This window comes from Propithecus coquereli, unplaced genomic scaffold (genome assembly GCF_000956105.1).
Source record: "Propithecus coquereli isolate 6110/MARCELLA unplaced genomic scaffold, Pcoq_1.0 Scaffold388, whole genome shotgun sequence".
NCBI lineage: Eukaryota > Metazoa > Chordata > Mammalia > Primates > Indriidae > Propithecus > Propithecus coquereli.
The window spans coordinates 1,283,749-1,302,547 of record NW_012149596.1 but is presented as its reverse complement, the minus strand read 5'-3'; the positions used below and the strand labels follow the sequence as shown (position 1 = coordinate 1,302,547).

At 40.5% G+C, this 18,799-nt stretch overlaps 1 pseudogene; it reads left to right on the top strand.

Moving 5' to 3' along the window:
• Positions 1 to 217: 217 nt before the first annotated feature.
• Positions 218 to 4,968, top strand: LOC105816824 (annotated as a pseudogene).
• Positions 4,969 to 18,799: the final 13,831 nt, after the last annotated feature.

The following is an 18,799-nucleotide window of genomic DNA, read 5'->3' as shown; positions in this document are numbered from 1 at the left end:
CGATGACAATTAACTAGAGTTAGTTTTTTTCTGAACTTTATTCCATGACATCCAGCACAGCGAGCTGCCCCTTGGCGCCCCCAGGAAACGTTTATGGGTGAATGTGGAGTGACTAACCCTGTGGACACTGTCTTTCCAGGGTTTCTTGGAGCCTCTGCAGAGCCCGGGGGCCAGACCCCTTAGTGGGAACTGCGAGATCTTCCTTCTGACCCCACCTTGCTTCACCCCAGCAGCTCTGGTTGAGTCCACAGATGCCAGCCCAGCTTCAAGCCCCTGGGACGAGTGGAGCTGTCAGCAGGAGAGCCTGAGGCCTGAGGCCCAGTGTGGACATGGCAGCTAATGGGGACTCTCCCCCGTGGTCCTCTGCCCTGGATGCAGAGGGACATGGCAGCTCATGTGAGGTGAGGACAGAGAGGATCCCAGGGGCAAGAATTCATTCAGTGAGGAGATACCCCTGACCTGTCCCCAGGGCCTCAGCGCAGGGACAGGTAAGTCACAGGAAACGGCAGATTCCAGACTTGCTGCCCCAGAAACAGATCAGGATTCTCCACTGAGAGTGAGCACCACATGGCTGATGTCAGCACATCCAGAGTGCTGTGGGTTTCAGCAGAAAATGTGACTTGGCTGATGGAGGGGGGATACGGAGGGTCCAGTCCCATGGCCTAGGGGAGGGCAAGGCAACTCCGTGCTGATTCCAGACTCTGCAAGGTACCCTTTCTCCTGTACCTTCTCACTTCCCATCTCTGACTTTGTAGATCGCTTTTCTTTCCAAAAGGGAACCAAAAACACCTAATCTCTGCTAAATATTTATTTATTTGTTTATTTATTTGCTTAGTTACTGCTTCGTTTTTCCATTGTATTTACTAGGTTTATAATAATCTGAATAGTGAAATGAACACATATAAATCTATAATAGGATCAGGGAAACTATAGGCAGCATGGACACGTTCAACAACAGAACATCAGTGGACTGTAAATACTCATGCAATATCGAATCAAGTTTAGTAACATAGTTGTGAAGCCAGTTCACTGTGTGCTGATTTCCAGCTTGTCTGAGTTTGGTGAGACTCAACACCCACACACACAACAGGTTACATGGCGTGAGTTTATTATGATACTTGCAGACAGGCAGCAAGGGACAACGTAAGCCTGAGGGATCATTGCAAGCTACCCCCTGAGACTCAGGAAAGCTGCTGGGGAAGCAAGGAGTCTCATTTGTGCACACCCCACTTGCCCCGCAGCTGAGGGACCCTGAAAAGCAACCCACCCTGGGTTTCATACCCCAGGGCAACGTGACATGCTGGGCCAGGGCATTGAAAGACATCTTGTTTCTAGGGGCAACTGGAACAGAGCCTCAGCTATTCTGGCCAGTCACTCCCTACCTCAGGATGTTGCATTCCCAGCACTTGATACAGTTATTCTTGGGAACAGTAAGGGAGAAAAGAGGGAGAACTAGGTCAGTCCAAGGCCACCTAGAGGACTGTCCTGCAATCATTGTTAAAATTAAGCTACAAATTTGTGTTCTTTGTGGCAAATACAGAATGAAAGAAACATAAGCAGTTACATGATTTACATTTAATTGTCACAAGGACAATGTGACAATTCCTCTGTAGTAACGACTTTCTGGGATGGAGTTTTCAAAAGATTTTTGATAGATCTTCATGTGAATTAATACATAGGGGCTCTGTTCATAATTATGCTGTGACAACTAATATAAACTGTATGGTCAGCCTAGTAATAGAGAACAATGTCATTTATAGCGACCACGTCATTCCTAGTACAGTAGTCCTCCCTCATCTGCTGGGATATGTTCCGAGACCCCCAGTGGATGTCTGAGACCATGCATAGTACCAAACCCTCTGTATACTGTGCACACATTTCTTTTTCTTCCTCATAACATCATGGATAGAAGATTTGTTCTTACTGTAGATCTTAGCAACCTCAACATACTATTTTTTCTTTTATTAAGTCAAGAACTTTTACCTTGTCACTTGAAGTACTTTACAGCTTCTTTTTAGCATATGCACATTGCCACCATCACTACTGTTGTGCATTGGGACAATTATGAAGTACAATGAGGATCACTTGAACACAAGCACTGTGATACCGAGACAACTGACCTGATACTGAGGCCACTACTAAGGGACTAACAGGCAGGTAGTGTGTAGAGTGTGGATACACTGGACAAAGTGATGATTCACATCCCAGGCAGGACAGAGTAGGATGGTGTGAGATTTCATCAAACTACTCAGAATAGTGCTTAATTTAAAACTTATGAATTATGTATTTCTGGAAGATTTTTTTTTCTGACAGGATCAACCATGTATTAATATATTTCTGGAATTTTCCATTTACTATTTTAGGACCATGGTTGACTGTGGGTAACTGAAACAACAGGAAGCAAACCAAAACTGTCTCTGAGAACATACCTTTCTGATGGTCTGACTTCATACAGAGAAAAAAAGCAAAACTATACGTATCAGTGGATGGGCTGAATATTAATCTTATGTTATAATTTTTATTGGTCAGCTGTCTTAGTTCAGGCTGCTATAACAAATTGCCGTAGACCGGTGGTTTAAATAAGAAATATTACTTCTTACAGCTCTGGAGGCTGGGGAAGTTCAAGATCAAGGTGTCAGCAGATCTGGTTTCTGGTGAGGGCTCTCTTCCTGGTTTGCAGACAGCCATGTACTCATTGTATCCTCATATGGCCGAGAGAGCAGTATCTGTACCTGTCATGTCTTTTTTTTTTCTTTTCTTACTTTTTTTTTTTTTTTTTTGAGATAGGGTCTTTCTCTGTCTCCCTGGCTAGAGTGCAGTGACATCATCGTAGCTGACGGCAACGTCAAACTCCTGGACTCAAGTGATCTTCCTGCCTCAGCCTCCCAAGTAGTTGGCACTACAGGTGGGTGCCACCATGCCTCGCTAATTTTTCTATTTATTGTAGAGACAGGGTCTCACTCTTGCTCAGGATGGTCTTGAACTCCTGGCCTCAAGTGATCCTCCTGCCTTTGCCTCCCAAAGTGCTAGGATTACAGGTGTGAGCCACTGCACCCAGCCTATTGTGTCTTTTCTTTTAAAGGTCCTGATCTCATTTGTGAGGGTTTTGCCTCACGACCAAAGGCCCCACTTCCTAATATCATCACATTGGGGGTTAGGATTTCAACACATGATTTTTAGGGGGCACATTCAGTCCATAACGGCAGCCTTTTGACACTGCTTGAACGACAGATAGATTAAAATTACAAGAGGAATTAGTTATAGATATAAAATTTAGTCCAGTTTTAGACTGTGTGATAGCCCTTTCTGTGTTCATTTCCTCCCTTTTTCTTAAAAATTAACTTTTAGAACTTATCCATGTGTAATTCATAATATTCAAGCTATTCAGAAACATAAAAATAGTATAATGATCTGAAGTGATATCATTTTATCCTTATTTACTTTAGTACATATCTCTGTTTAACTCCAGTGCCATTATGACACTAAAACATTAACAATATATTTTTTTCTTTTTCTTTTTTTTTGTCTTGGAGAAAGAGCCTCATTCTGTCACCCCATCTAGACTACAGTGGCATCATCATAGCTCACTGCAACCTCCAACTCCTGGGCTCAAGCAATCCTCCTATCTCAGCCTCCCTACTAGCTGGGACTATAGGCAGGCACCATTACACCTGGCTAATTTTTCTATTTTAGTAAAGCCAGGGCCTCACTCTTGCTCAGGCTGGCCTCGAACTCCTGAGCTCAAGTGATCCTCCCGCCTCAGCCTCCCAGAGTGCTAGGATTACAGGTGTGAGCCACCACGCCCAGCCAACAATGTTTTCTTAATATCATCTGTTCCTACTCTGTGTACAAATTTCCTGTCTTAGTCTGTTTTGTGTCACTATAACAGAATACCAGACACTAGGTAATTTATAAAGAAAAGAAATTTACTTCTTACAGTTCTGGAGGCTGTCCCACCTAATAAAGCTTAAAACTAAGACACGAAAGGATTAACCTGTTTCCAAGTAACTTAACTGCATCCCAGAGCAAAGATGAAGAATATTTATAGGAATACAAATATATTCAGGACTCAAAAAGGTAAAATTGACAATGTCTGTCATCCAATAAGGAATTACCAGGCAGGAAAATATGGCCCATAATGAAGAGAAAAATCAATCAAAACTGACCCAGAAAGGACAGAGATGATAGAATTAGTAGACAAGGACATTTAAACAGTTATTATAACTGTATTTCCTATGTTCAAAACTAGATGAAAGTTTGAGATTGAGTGGAGACATGGATTTGCTGATTGAATTTAACATACAATGAATAGGAAAAATTTTCATTAGATGTTTTTTCCTACATAATGTTAGGTATTTAATAGGCATACCATATGCCTATTCACATCATGGCGAAAAAGCGTTAAAAACAACTTCCTGTCTATCTTCCATCCTCCAGAGCTGACCATGCTGCCTCGATTATGTCGTTACAGGTACCAGTGTCGTTTGAGGATGTGACTGTGGACTTCAGCAGGGAGGAGTGGCAGCACTTGGACCCTGCTCAGAGACGCCTGTACTGGGATGTGACACTGGAGAACTACAGCCACCTGCTCTCAGTGGGTAAGCACAGCCGTCCTGCGCATCTGCGAGGGGCCCCAGTGAGGGTGTTTGTGATCTCAGCTGCTGAGCGCTGCGCGACATTGGAAGTGTGTGATGGTGTCATCCTTGATTTGTCTGGGATTCTTCAGTCCCTTTTCACCTCTGTGATTATTACTCTATTCCAAGTAAAATGTGGTTACTTTTCTGAAGAGTAAATGGAAGTGTCATTGAAAGGCCCCTGAAACCCAATCAGCTGGACCCAATCCTGTATCATGTCCTGTTAACAGGGTACCGAGTTCCCAAGCCAGAGGCCATCTTCCAGTTGGAGCAAGAGGAGGGGCCGTGGACACTGGAGGGCGAAGCCCCACACCAGAGCAATTCAGGTGAGTGAGTGATCCAGACAGATGGGGACATGGAAGTAAATGTCACTTTCCTCAGGAGAGGCAGATGCCTTTAAACACTCTGAAGATAACCCATCTTGACACTTCTAAAGTTTTGGACTTGCTTGGAGACAGTCGGCGTTAGCCCCTCAGATACTTAAATGCCATCTCCAAGTATGACCTTTGCCAATATCAGTTGTCTTCTTTGCTTGGCTTTTTGGCAGGAGAGTGATCTGTCTCCTCTCCCCACTCCTTGTACCCTGGATCACATGCCAAGCTGCTCCTGCAAGGACCTCCCTTTCTTGATTGTTTTCTCCTTCCCTAACATTTTGTGCTTTTTCCGTCCTGCCTTCCCCCATGGTCTTAGATTCAGGTCTTATGTATTCAGGTTTTTGTGGATCTGCCTCCTTTCAAAATCATCGTGTCTCACTCTTGTTCCTGCTTAATCCCCTTTCATTTCATTTCCTCTCCAGCTTTTCAGAACTGTCACCTACAACCAGCCTCATATCGTTTCTTGTCTGTCAACATGGCCATCAGAATCTATGCTCTTCCTCACCACCCTAGGCCTCAGCCCCAGCTGCTCACGTTGTAGTGTTCACACTCTCGTTCCATTTCTGGTATAATTAGCTACATTGAACTTTTAATTATATTTTAATCCATGTGGGATTCCCTTCTGTAAATTGCTTGTTCCTGTTGTTATATTCATTTCTAACCACAGATCTTTCTTTTTCTTGTTGATGTGTACCTCGTTTTCTTATCTTTACAGACTTTTCTTCCTCCATTCCCTCTAGCTGAAGGGCCCTTAGCTAGGGCCCTGTATACTGTCCTCTGCTCTCCCCTTCACAGAGTATCTTCCTTAAAGGAGTCTTCCATCCATTTTGAGCACGTGTTTTGTTTTCCTATTCTATTGACTTATATAGAGTTGGCTCTCAGTATCTGCTGGGGATTGTTTCTAGGACCCTCCCCCGCCCTCAGATGCCAAAATCTGCAGGTGCTCAAGTCCCTGAAATAAAATGGTGTAATATTTGGATACACACATCCTCCCATATACTTTTAACCATCTCTAGATTACTTATAATACCTAATACAATATAAATGTTATATAAATAGTTGTTATACTGTATTTTTTAAGGAATAATGACAAGAGAAAAAGTCTGTACATGTTCAGGATAGATATGTCTATCCATCTTTTTGTTGAGTATTTTTGATCTTCAGTTGGTTGAATCCACATATGCAGCACCCATGAGTATGGAGGACCTTACTGTACCTTTAGTCCTTATGTTATAACTGTGCTGTGCTGTACATATTTACCTATGTAAAATAACATTTCTCATTAAATTCCTGTTCAGTTCCTTCACTTCAATATATTAGTAAATGGAATTGTTATTGCCTAAATCAGAAAATTTTCTCACCTCCTAAATTTTTCTGGATGCTAATATATTTCCTGGCTATTCACTCTGGAATTTCTACCCTTTCTTCTCTTCTTGGAATTCTTTAAATGTCCTTTCTTTTCAAGTCCCATTATGTCACCTAAAATCAAGTCCATATTTTATCATGCTTGGATTATTCTGTTCTTTTTAATATTATTATTATTTTGAGATAGGGTCTTGCTCTGTTGCTAGGGCTAGAGTGCAGTGGCATCATCATAGCTCACTGCAACCTCAAACTCCTGGGCTCAAGTGATCCTCCTGCCTCAGCCTCCTGAGTAGCTAGGGCTACAGGCACATGCCACCACATTCAGCTAATTTTTCTTTTTTTTTTTTATAGAGATGGAGTCTTGCTCTTGCTCAGGCTGGTCTTGAACTCCTGACCTCCAGTGATCCTCCTGACTTGGCCTCCCAAAGTGCTAGGATTACAGGTGTGAGCCACCATGCTCAACCATTAATATTATTTTTAATTGACAAATCCTAATTGTATTACATTTATGGAGTACAATGTGATATTTGGATATATGTATATGATGTGAAGTGATTAAATCAAGCTAATTCACATATCCATCACCTCACTTACTTGACATTTTTTTTGGTGATATATTTGAAATATATCACCAAATATATAAGTAAGAGAGTATACTCTCTTACTTATTTTGAAATATAAAATACATTATTATTAACAATAGTTCCCCTGCTGTGCAATCGTTCTCAAAACATATTCCTTCTGTCTACTTGAAACTTTGTACCCTTCAACTAGTAACTCCTCATTCCCTCACTCTCTCCCACCTCTAGCCCCTGGTAGCCATCATTCTAATCTCTACTTCTATTAATTCAATTTTTTTTATTCCACATATAAGTGAAGTTGTATGGTATTTGTCTTTCTATGCCTGGCTTATTTCACTTAGCATAATATCCCCTAGATCCATCCATATTGTCCCAAATGACAGAATTTCATTCTTTTTTAAGGCTGAATGGTATCCCACTGTGCATATATACCACATTTTCTTTATCCATTTATGCACTGACAGACACTTAGGTTGATAGGTTGCTTCCATAGCTTGGCTATTGTGAATAGTGCTGTAATAAACATGGGAGCGTAGATATCCCTTCAACGTATTGATTTCAATTCCTTTGGCTATATTCCCAGAAGTGGGATTTCTGGATCATATGGTAGTTCTATTTTTAGTTTTTTTGAGGAACCTCCATACTGTTTTCCATAACAACTGTAATTTTACATTCCCACCAATAATGTTCAAGGGCTCCCTTTTCTCCATGTTATTGCAAACACATTATGTTTTATCTTTTTGATAAAAGTCACTCTAACAGGTGTGAAGTGATATTTCACTGTGGTTTTAATTTGTATTTCTCTAATGATTAGTGATGCTGAGCATTTTTTTTTTCATGAACCTGTTGGTCATTTGCATGTCTTCTTTTTTTTTTGAGACAGAGTCTCACTCTTTTGCCTTTGCTAGAGTGCCATGGCATCAGCCTAGCTCACAGCAACCTCAAACTCCTGGGCTCAAGTGATCCTCCTGCCTCAGCCTCCTCAGTAGCTGGGACTACAGGCATGCGCCACCATGCCTGGCTAATTTTTTCTATATATTTTTAGTTGTCCAGCTAATTTCCTTCTATTTTTTTAGTAGAGGCGGGGTTTTGCTCTTGCTCAGGCTGGTCTCGAACTCCTGAGCTCAACGATCCGCCCGCCTTGGCCTCCCAAAGTGCTAGGATTATAGGCGTGAGCCATTGTGCCTGGCCTGCATGTCTTCTTTTGAGAAGTGTTTGTTCAGGTCATTTGCCCTTATTTATTTATTTATTTAGAGACAGGGTCTTGCTCTGTCACCCAGGCTGCAGTGCAGTGGGCGTGAGCCACCGCACCAGGCCCAGAAGAAAATTTTTTATATGATTGAAATAGCGTCTCAAATCATGAAGGCAAAGATGAACTTTTAAATAAGTAGTGTATTCATTTCCCAGGACTGCAATAACAAGTTACCACAAGCTGGGTGACTTAAAACAAGAGAAATCTACTGTCTCATAGTTCTGGAGAAAAAGTTGAGAATTAAGGTGTCATCAGAGCTGGTTCCTTCTGGAGGCTGTGGGGGAAAATCTATTCTATGCCTCTCTACTACTCTATGCCTCTCTCCTAGCTTCCGGTGGCACCGGCAATCCTTAGTATTCCTTGATTTGTAGATTTATCACTCCTTTCTCTGCCTCTGCCTTCACATTAACTTCTCTGTCTCTTTCTCCTCTTCTGTCCATTATAAGGACACTTGTCATTGGATTTAAGGCCCACTGGCTTAATCTGGGATGATCTCATCTCAAGATTCTTAACTTAATCACATATGCAAAGATCCTTTTCGCAAATAAGGTCACATTCATATGTTCTGGGGACATATCCTTTTGGGAGACACCAACCCACTAGACATGGCCATTTAGAAACAGTTTAAATTGGGTGCACCCCCTTATACCATACACAGGAACAAATTCCAAATGGATCAGAGATCTGAATGTAAAAATGAAACCATATACAAGTATTAGATGAAAACCTTGGTATATTTCTTTCTAGCCTGGATTTGGGGAAAGCCATTATAGCTGTGCCTCAAAGTCCAGATACCTCAAGAAATAGATGAATTAATAGAGATAAAGCACTTAGAACTATGCATGCAGTCAGTAAATGCTGGATGAATAGTAGACATGCCCCTAAGATTCCTAGAGGTTGTTTGGTTCCCCTCCACCTGGACTTTTCCTTCCATTTCCCTGTGGCAGCACTCAGGGGTGAGACTTTACCACCCTAACGTCTCCTCTCTCTCCCTCAACGCCCACATGGGGACTGTACCAATATCATTATTTACCTGGAGGGAAATATATCACCCTAACATCCCCCCTTCTTTTCCAGTGGTATCTCCCAGTAGCTTACTGTACCTCCCTGATTTCCCCATTTCCTCTTTGGTATCACTCAGAAGAGAATAATTCTATCCTGAATTTTCACCTCTCTCACACAGTTGTATCTCTTAGGAGATCATTTCTCTGCCTTGTCCCTGTGCCATAAGCTGAGGGGCACCTCAGCTTCTATAAACACCACAAATTTCTATAGTTCTGATCCAAACACCCCCTACTCCAGAAATCCTGCCTAGAGAAGGCCAACACCCTTGATCCTTGACCTCTTTGGTAAAACAAGCAAGGCAGCTTCCTTCTTGAAAAAAACCAAACTCTGTAAAATAATTTTAAAGGAGTTTATTCTGAGCCAATATGAGTGGCTATGGCCCAAGGATCCATAAACCCGAGAAGCCTTGAGGAAGTGGTCCTGAGGCAGTTGGGTTACAGTTTGGTTGTATACATTCTAGGGAGGCAGGACTTACAGGTTAAATCATAAATAAATATGTTAGGTAGATAGTTAGGAACTCCGGCTCTTCTAGGGACAAGGGTGCCCTGCTTTGGTGCTGTCTCGAGTAATTGTTCCACCTGGGAAGAAAGATGGGGTGGGCACTCCATTTTGGTGTTGTCCAACCTGTAATCCTATCCGGAACAACTGCTACATCTGGGGAAGGAGGGAATGTTTATCAATCTGGGAATTCCCCAGCCCAGGCATGATGGGATTTAGAAAGTGACCTGGAGTGACCTAAGGATAGTTATTATGCCACTAAGCTTGAATCCGCATTGTGGTTCACCCCCAGGTGGGCTTTTGGAGAGGGAGCTCATATACCCAGATAGAATTTTAAGAACACCTGTTGATCATTTGATAACATCCCACACCTCCCGAGAGCCCTCCCCTGGACTGGGCTAATAAAAGGAAACAATCCGAGAAGTCAGGGAGACAGTGGGTCAGTCAGTTAGTGAGTCTGTCTGTCTCTCTCCACTCGCAGAGACAGACCCGTTTTGTTTTACAATAAAGAGCTGCTCTTGTGAAACTGCTTCCTGCCTGAGGTTACTCCATCACACACATTGGCCCTGCTGGTGACGTTTCCAAGAAAGAAGCCTGAGGACCAGGGTAATGGTCTGGACTTGGCACTTTGGTGTGTCTGGTCATTCTTTGGCCAAGAGCACACCAAGGACCAAGGACAGACTGCCACCCTGACAAATACATGTAAGGCATACATTGGTTTGGCCCAAAAAGGCAAGACATCTCAAAGCAGGGGCTTACAGGTTGTAAGTAAATTTAGAGACTCTTTGATTTGAGTTGGTTAAAGAAATAAAGCTTTGTCTAAAGGCTCAAAATCAGTAGAAAGGAAGGTTTTAAGATAAGGAAGTCTGTTAATCATAGAGCAATAGTAGAAAGGAATGTTTTAAGATAAGGAAGCCTGTTAATCACAGAGCAAGGCACAATATACAGACTCAAAGTGATCTGTTGAGCAAATTGATGGCCTGCAGGCATCACTTAACCTTTGCCTTGCATGGCCTTAGGTACTCTTTGTAATTTACTATCTAATTGCCACAAAGAGTTTATTTTGTTGGTCTTGTGGTCTCTATTTTAACATTAATGCTGGTCAGTTGCAGCCTTTAAACTCCAAAAGGGAGGCGGTAATAAGGAGGCATGTCTGATCTCCCTTTCCATCTTGGCCTGGAACTCAGTTTTAACGTTTTTCTGGGATCCCCTTGGCCAAGAGGGGGCCTGTTCAGTCAGTGGGCAGGGGATGGGGGCGGGAGAGAGCTTAGGATTTTATTTTAACTTTACATCCTGTATATAATGGACACTCTTCCAAGATGGCTGCTCCCACAGGGAAGCTCCCCAACAGTTCTGCCATGCTCCCTGCCTGACAACACCACTTATGGAGACTGAACACAGACTGTGCCATATTGACTGTTGGCCCGATGTGGCATCCATGGTGCTCCTAATCATGTGCAAAACCAGAGCTTCAGAAGGGGCGGTGCCAGGGGTCAGGACCCCAAATTAACAGGGGATTTCAATGCAGGAGTAAGTGCTGTTAGGGTGGAAAGCTTAATAGGTGCTCACGGCACAGGTGGAGAAAGATTTCTCAAGCAGAGGTTAAGATATAAAAGTAAAAGAATTTATTTTATCCTTTTAGAGGAGAGAGAGAGAGAGAGAGGGAGGGGAAAGAGGGGGAAGAAAGAGAGCAGGGAGACAGCGTGCCATCACAAAGAAAAAGAAGGGAGATGCCAGCATAAAGGCCAAGTGGCTTACTGCTTTTATGGGGACAAAGAGAAGAAAAAATAGCAATGGCTGTCAGTTGATAACAAAAGCGGCAGCAGGTAGATAACAAAAACTGCAAGGATGTCAAAGTCTAAGACTTGGTTTCCTGCCTTTCCTTGGAGAAGGGATTATCACAGGAGATGTGACTCTGTCCTTGAGATATGGTTGAGGCTGTAGCTGGTTCTTCTGCTGTTTACTCAGAAGCTCTATAAAAGCAGATTCTCAAAAAAACAATTTTGAAAGGGAGAGATTTACATCTTTTTTCTATTCATTCAGCTCTTTCCGGAAGCTGTGCAAAACAGAGCTCCTGCAGGGTGCCTGTTAGTCAGAGAACTCATAGGATTGATTTTTAACTGTTACTGGGGAAATTGTGGGATTAGGTATTTTCCTGTTATTTTTGCAAGGCCTCCCCTTTCAGTGCTATTGCAAGGAAAATCTCCAGGGTTTTAAAAGTTTAGTGCCCAAAGAGTACCGAGATGTCTTGAGATGTGTGATGAGGTGGGGGGATGAAAGATGTTTGTGGGGCAGTAATAAATTTCAAAAAAATATTTTAGAGGACTTCTAGTTTCAGCTCAGAGTCATAGAGAGCTGGAAAGTCAATACTCTCATCCTTACAAGAAAAAAAAAATCTAGACAAGCTGGAAATTAACAAACTTTTCTTGAACCCATCAGAAAACTGAGGTCATAGGACAAACTATTGCATTGTAAAATCTGTACAGACACAGACATCTTCAGGGGAAAACAGAACCAAAGCATTTGCTTACCTGGGGCAGATGCCAACTGAATGCCATATAAGCTAGTAGGAAGTTTAAACTGGAACTTTTAATAATTTGCTAAGTGTCAAGTGTGGGCTAGTGTGAGAGTGTGAAGTTCCTGGGGGGGCGGCTACAGATATGGGGAGGGTTCTGACCTTTTGCAAGCTTTTCCCCCAGGACCCACACAAGGTTTACAATAGGAGAGTCCAAAGAAAGTCCTCCCCTTTCATGGTGCTGGCTGGGAGAGGGAAAGAGAAACCACTAAGAAATCCACTCAGGCCTTTCATGTGTTTCATGATGATAAAGTAATGATGGCTGATCCCTGTTTGAAAAAAAAAAAGAAATCCATTCGGATTTGTTTCCTCTTACAGAACAAAAGGGTTAATCTGCGAGGGAAAATTAATCAAAACCTACACCCAGAGGACACTGATGGAATTCTACTTCAGCTGGGGGAGGTGAACAGAGGCCACCAAAGAAACTCCACCCAGACATGGCTTCTTTGTCTCTGTAAGTAACAAAAACCTAATCTCCAGGGAAAAGTTGTTTCAAAACTGTAGCCTTGAGACTACAGCTGGGGAAAGGGAACAGGGGGTAAAGTCAAGCTCTACCCCACCCCCAAACACAGGTCCGCAGTGCCTGCCAAAGAGTGAGGCTTAATGGGGACATCGGCGATGACCCTCAATCCTCCCACCACACTAACGAGCAGAAGCAACTGGAATACAGCCGTGAGAGTTACCAGAGAGAGATCATCTCTGGGGAACTGCACTAAGGGAAGATCCAAAGCCAAGCAGGGAGACAAAAACAAAAGCATCACTAGGAGAATTTGAAGTTTTTGGTTCCCATAGCAACAACAGAGGGTAAACACAGTTCAACTCCTGATTAGATAAACACAGATCACCACAGAAAAGGCCTAGCAAAAGGAAACATATGCTCTTATCCAAGCAGAGCAAAATATTTACCTCAGTATCTACTGTCCTATACATATCTAGCTTTCAAAAAAAATGAGACATTCTAGAAATTAAAAAAATCACAGTCTGAAGAAACAAAGCAATAATCAGAACCAGACTTCAATGTGAAACATATATTGGAACCATAGACAGGGAGAATAAAATAACTATGATTAAGGGTGACTATAGTTTACATTAGTCTATTGTGTATTTCAAAATAGCTAGAAGAGAATAATTCTAATGTTTCTAGTATAAAGAAAAGACAAATATTTAAGGGGATGGATGTCCCAGTTACACTGATTTGATCTTTACAAATTATATGAATATATTAAATTATCACATGTACCCTGAAAAAACATATATCTATTACATATCAATCAATAAATTTTTAAACTATGATTAATATGTAAAAGGCTCTAATGCTAAAGGTAGACAATATGCAAGATCAGACAGGTAATTTCAGCAGAGAAATGGAAACTAAGAAAGAATCAAATGAAATAATAAAAATAAAAACAGAGTAACAAATGAATAATGCCTTTGATGAGTTCATCAGTAGACTCAATACAGTCATGAAACCACCTATATTAAAATAATGTAAGGCCATAAGGCAGGAATAATGATAGAAGTCTGATTTCTATAAGAGTATACATTGATAAAGCTAAAAGTTAACCAGCCATTGTTCCCTAACTTCCCTACTGCTATAACTGCTAACTGCTTAACGTATATCACATCTTGACAGATGCAAGATTTGTGACTTCCCCAACTACTTCTATAGATAACATCACTATTATAAAACCTAAGTCTGATCTTTGAGATATCTTCCACACTCTCCAACTGGGGGGACCAACTGATGTCAACTGAACCAGAGGCCATGCATGGGAACCGATCCAACAAGTCTTGCAACCCCCTACCTAGGAACTGTGCCAGCCAAGAAGATAATTCTCCTTCCCAATCCTATGAGTTCATCCCCGGCCAATCAGCAGACCCAATTCCCTAGCCCTTTATTTGCCAAACCACCTTTAAATATCTTTGCCCCAAAACTCTTGGAGAGATGGATTTGAGAAATTACTCCCATCTCCTCGCCTGGTGCCTTGCTATATTAAACTCCTTCTCCACTGCAACTTCTGCTATCTGAGTATATTGGCCTTTACCTGGGCAGTGGGCAAGGGACCTGGTTGGGTGGTAACAGTCAAGGAAAGAAATCAGCGACCTTGAAGATAGGCCAATAGAAATTACTCAAATTGAAACACAAATGGAAAAGAGTATGAAGAAAATAACAAAACATCCAAGAGCTGTGGGACAATATCAAATAATGCAATATATGTGTAATTGTAATCCCAGAGGAAAAGAAAGAATGGAGCTGAAAAATCATTTGAGAAATTAATAGCCAAATTTTTCCAAAAATAGTAACAGACATCCAACCACAAATCCAAGAAGGTCAGAGAACACCAGGCAGGATAAAAACAAACCCACACCTAAGGTGTATAATATTCAAACTTCCGAAAATTAAAGACAATGAGAAAATCTTGAAGGCAGAAGAAAAAACACATTGCTATGGAAAAACAAGGATAAGAATTAGAGTAGACTTCTTGTGAGAACTACAGAAGTAAGGAGACAATAGAGTGACATTTTTAAATTGTTGAAAGAAAAATGTCAATCCAGAATTCTATATCCAGTGGAAATATCCTTCAGAAGTGCAGAAGAAACAGATTTTTTTTCAGGAAAACATAAACTGAAACAATTCATTGCCAGCAGACCTACCCTTCAAGAAATATCAAAGGAAGTTTTTCAGTGGGAAGGAATATGTTATAGGTCAGGAACTTGGATCTATGAATACATAAAGAAATGAAGAGTATCAGAAATGAAACAAATGAAGGTAAAATACAATATTATTTTCCTCCTCCCCCCTCCCACCTGCCCGACACCCGATGAATGTTATTACTATATGTGTACTTGAGTGTTGATCAGTGAAACCAATTTGCTGGTGAGTACATGTGGTGCTTGTTTTTCCATTCTTGGGATACTTCACTTAGTAGAATGGGCTCCAGCTCTATCCAGGATAATACAAGAGGTGCTAGATCACCATTGTTTTTTATGGCTGAGTAGAACACCATGGTATACATATACCACATTTTATTAATCCACTCATGTATTGATGGGCACTTGGGTTGTTTCCACATCTTTGCAATTGTGAATTGTGCTGCTATAAACATTCGAGTGCAGATGTCTTTTTTATAGAATGTCTTTTGTTCTTTTGGGTAGATGCCCAGTAATGGGATTGCTGGATCAAATGGTAGTTCTGCCTGTATCTCTTTGAGGTAACAAACTATTTTTAAAATGCAAAGAAATTAGACTAGCCAAAACAATTTTGAATAAGAAGAACAAAATTGACGTGCTCACATTATCTGATTTCAGACATGGTATAAAGGTAACCAAGACAGTGTGGTATTGTCAAAATGATAAGATACATAGATCAATGGAACTGAATAAGAAGTCGAGAAAAAGATCCAAGCAAATATAGTCAAGTAACTTTTGAGAAAGATGCAAAGGCAATTCAAAGACAAAAGGAACTATATATAAAAACTGTACTCGACTTCAAAAATGTGTTTCTTGTGGAGGTACGGGTTAACAATGCTGAAAATGCTTTTCATGTGTTCTGGGGGTTGAACAAATCAGTAAATGGATGGTAGATGGTGGAAACCAGGCTTCTGACTGTTCTCACCATCAGAGAGGGGAGTGCAGATAAATGAGGGGGAAACACTATACTGAACCCTGTATGAATTCATGAATGTCAGTATAAATCATGTTTCTTTTATAATATATGGATGTGGATATATATGTATATCATAATCATATCACATGAATATCAAAGCATATTTCATATCCTTCATTTTTTCTTTTGAATTTTTCCCCATATAAATTAATACAAGTTCTCATTTGGAGATATCAGTCCCTATCTGTCACATACTGATCTGTGTTTTCCTATCTGTCTTGATCCTGTGGATTTTTTTTTTTTGAGACACGGTCTTGCTTGCTCCCTGGGCCAGAGTGCAGTGGTGTCATCATAGCTCACTACAACCTCAAACTCCAGGCCTCAAGCAATCCTCCCACCTCATGATCCTTTGAATTTTTAATATCTTTTAACATATAATTAGAAAGAAATGTTTATCTGATCAAAATTGTTGTTCTTTCCCATTATGACCTTTAGGTTTCCTCTCGTGCACTAAGGAACCTCCTCCCGGCCACCACCACCAAGGATTTACAAAGACATATTCCTAAATTTTCTTACAATCCCATCTGTTATGGGATTGTGTCTCCGAAAAGATTTATTGATGTCCTAACCCCCAGGACCTCAGAATGTGACCTTACGTGGAAATAGGGTCATTGCGGATGTAGTTAGTTAAGATGGAACAAGGGGGGCCCCTAATCCAATATGGCTGGTGTCATGAGAAGATGCCCACGTGAAGACACAGTGACTCAAAGGGAAAACGCCCTGTGAAGATGGAGCCAGAAATTGGAAATTTGCTACCACGAGCCAAGGAACATCTAAGGCTACCAGAAGCTGGAAGAGACAAGGAAAGATCCTCTCCTGGAGCCTTCAGAGGGAGCACGGCTTTGCCAACACCTTGATTTCAAACTTCTAGACTCCAGAACTCTGAGAGAATAAATTTCTGTTGTTTTATATTACCCAGTTTGTGGTACTTTGCTACCAAAGTCCTAGGAAATTAACACAGCATCCCTTTTAATAAAGTTTTCTCTAATCAAATATTCAATCCCACTGAAATTTATATTCTAGTGTGTTGTGTAAGGTGAAGACCTCACTTTTTTTCCAGATGGATGTCTTGCTATGCTTGTTCCATTTACATAATGAACTGCCCCATCCTCTCGCAATCACACACAACTTGTATCATATATAGTCCCAAGAATTTAGATCGAATTCTAAATGTTGTGCATTTACTGCTTGTGTATTACTGGTCTATTTATCTACTCCTGTTTTGATCATATTGATCTTCATAGTAAGTTTCGGCCGGGCGCTGTAGCTCACGCCTGTAATCCTAGCACTCTGGGAGGCCAAAGCAGGAGGATCTTCATAGTAAGTTTCAATATTTCGTAGTTCAAGCACTTCCTTTAGTATTACTGTACATTATTCTCTTAACTCTGCACATTTATGTCTACGTATGAACTTTTATATTATCAAGTTGGAACAAAATTTGAATTCTGATTGGAACTTAATGACAACAATGTAGTAAACATCGGAGGCTTAATATTGTTCTCCTACAGTCATCTTTGCCAGGTATATGGTATATCATTCATTTATTTAGAGTTAGATCTTACAATAAAAATTATTCATTTTCTTATCTGTTGAGGATTTTTTTGCTTCTTATGTATGTTTTTGTCATTGTGAATAAGACATTTTCCCTGCTTCATCTATTAACTGAAAATATAGAGAAAAACTATTTTTTATAATTTTCCCTTGGATCTCAGCACCTTATCAAGTCCTCTTGTTATGGTAATTTTTTTACTGGAATCTCTTCATTCTTGGTACAGAATTATATCATGGACTTCTGGTTCTGAAAAAGATGGACTAAATACATTCCATTTTATTCCTCCTGCTAATCACAACAAAAATCTTTGGACATGTATAGTGGTGAGTTCTGGGCCAAAAAAAAAATCTTTGGACAAAATATATGTCACTTTTCAGAAGACTTGAGGACAAAGAGGAGAGAAGGTGGGCTGGGACCTCTGGAATCAAAGAACAACCTAATGGTGAGTTCCCTTAGGCTTTTTCTTGCTTCCTGTATATTCCAGCCTGGGCATTAGAAAAGCCAGAACCCACAAACACCGATGGGTGCAAGCAAAAGCAAGCCCCAAGAAAAGCCTGCTCTCTTTAAGCCGAAGGACCAAGAATAGGGTGGCCTACCAGGTCAGAAAACTTTTAACATACTTGTTTTTCAGACCAGTACCACAATAAAAAAGCTGCTTTAAAAACTTTAATTTATTTTTCATTTTCTTCTAGGATCATTTGTTTCTTATGGATTTTAAATTTAAACTTTAAAATTACAATAATTTATATGTTGCCAGAAGTACAAATTTCACTTATTTAATTATGTTGTTATAGAGCAGTACATGATATTCCACTATAATTAGTTTAAATTTTTTTCCTAACTGGGATAATATCTCCTTTCTCATTCCTAATATTGTATTTTTTCTTTCTTTCCACCATGTTTGCAAAGAGTCACCAGTGTAATTGGTAATTTCAAAGGACAAGCTTTATGGTTTCTTTATACTCCGTATTTTTACATTTAATTCTTCTAATTCAGGTTTTATTTTTGTTAATCGCCATTTCTGGGATGGGTTCAATTTTGTGGTAATTTTTTATAATTTACTAGGCTCATATAATTTATTTGGTTCATTTACTTTTTTTCTCTGTTCTGTCCTGTTTTTTCGTTTTTTAATATAAGCATTTAACGCTGTAAATTTTCCTCTAAATACAGCTCTAGTTTTGTCCCTTAACTTCTGGTATAAGTGTATAGCTTCAGCATCAGTTTTTTACTTTGATC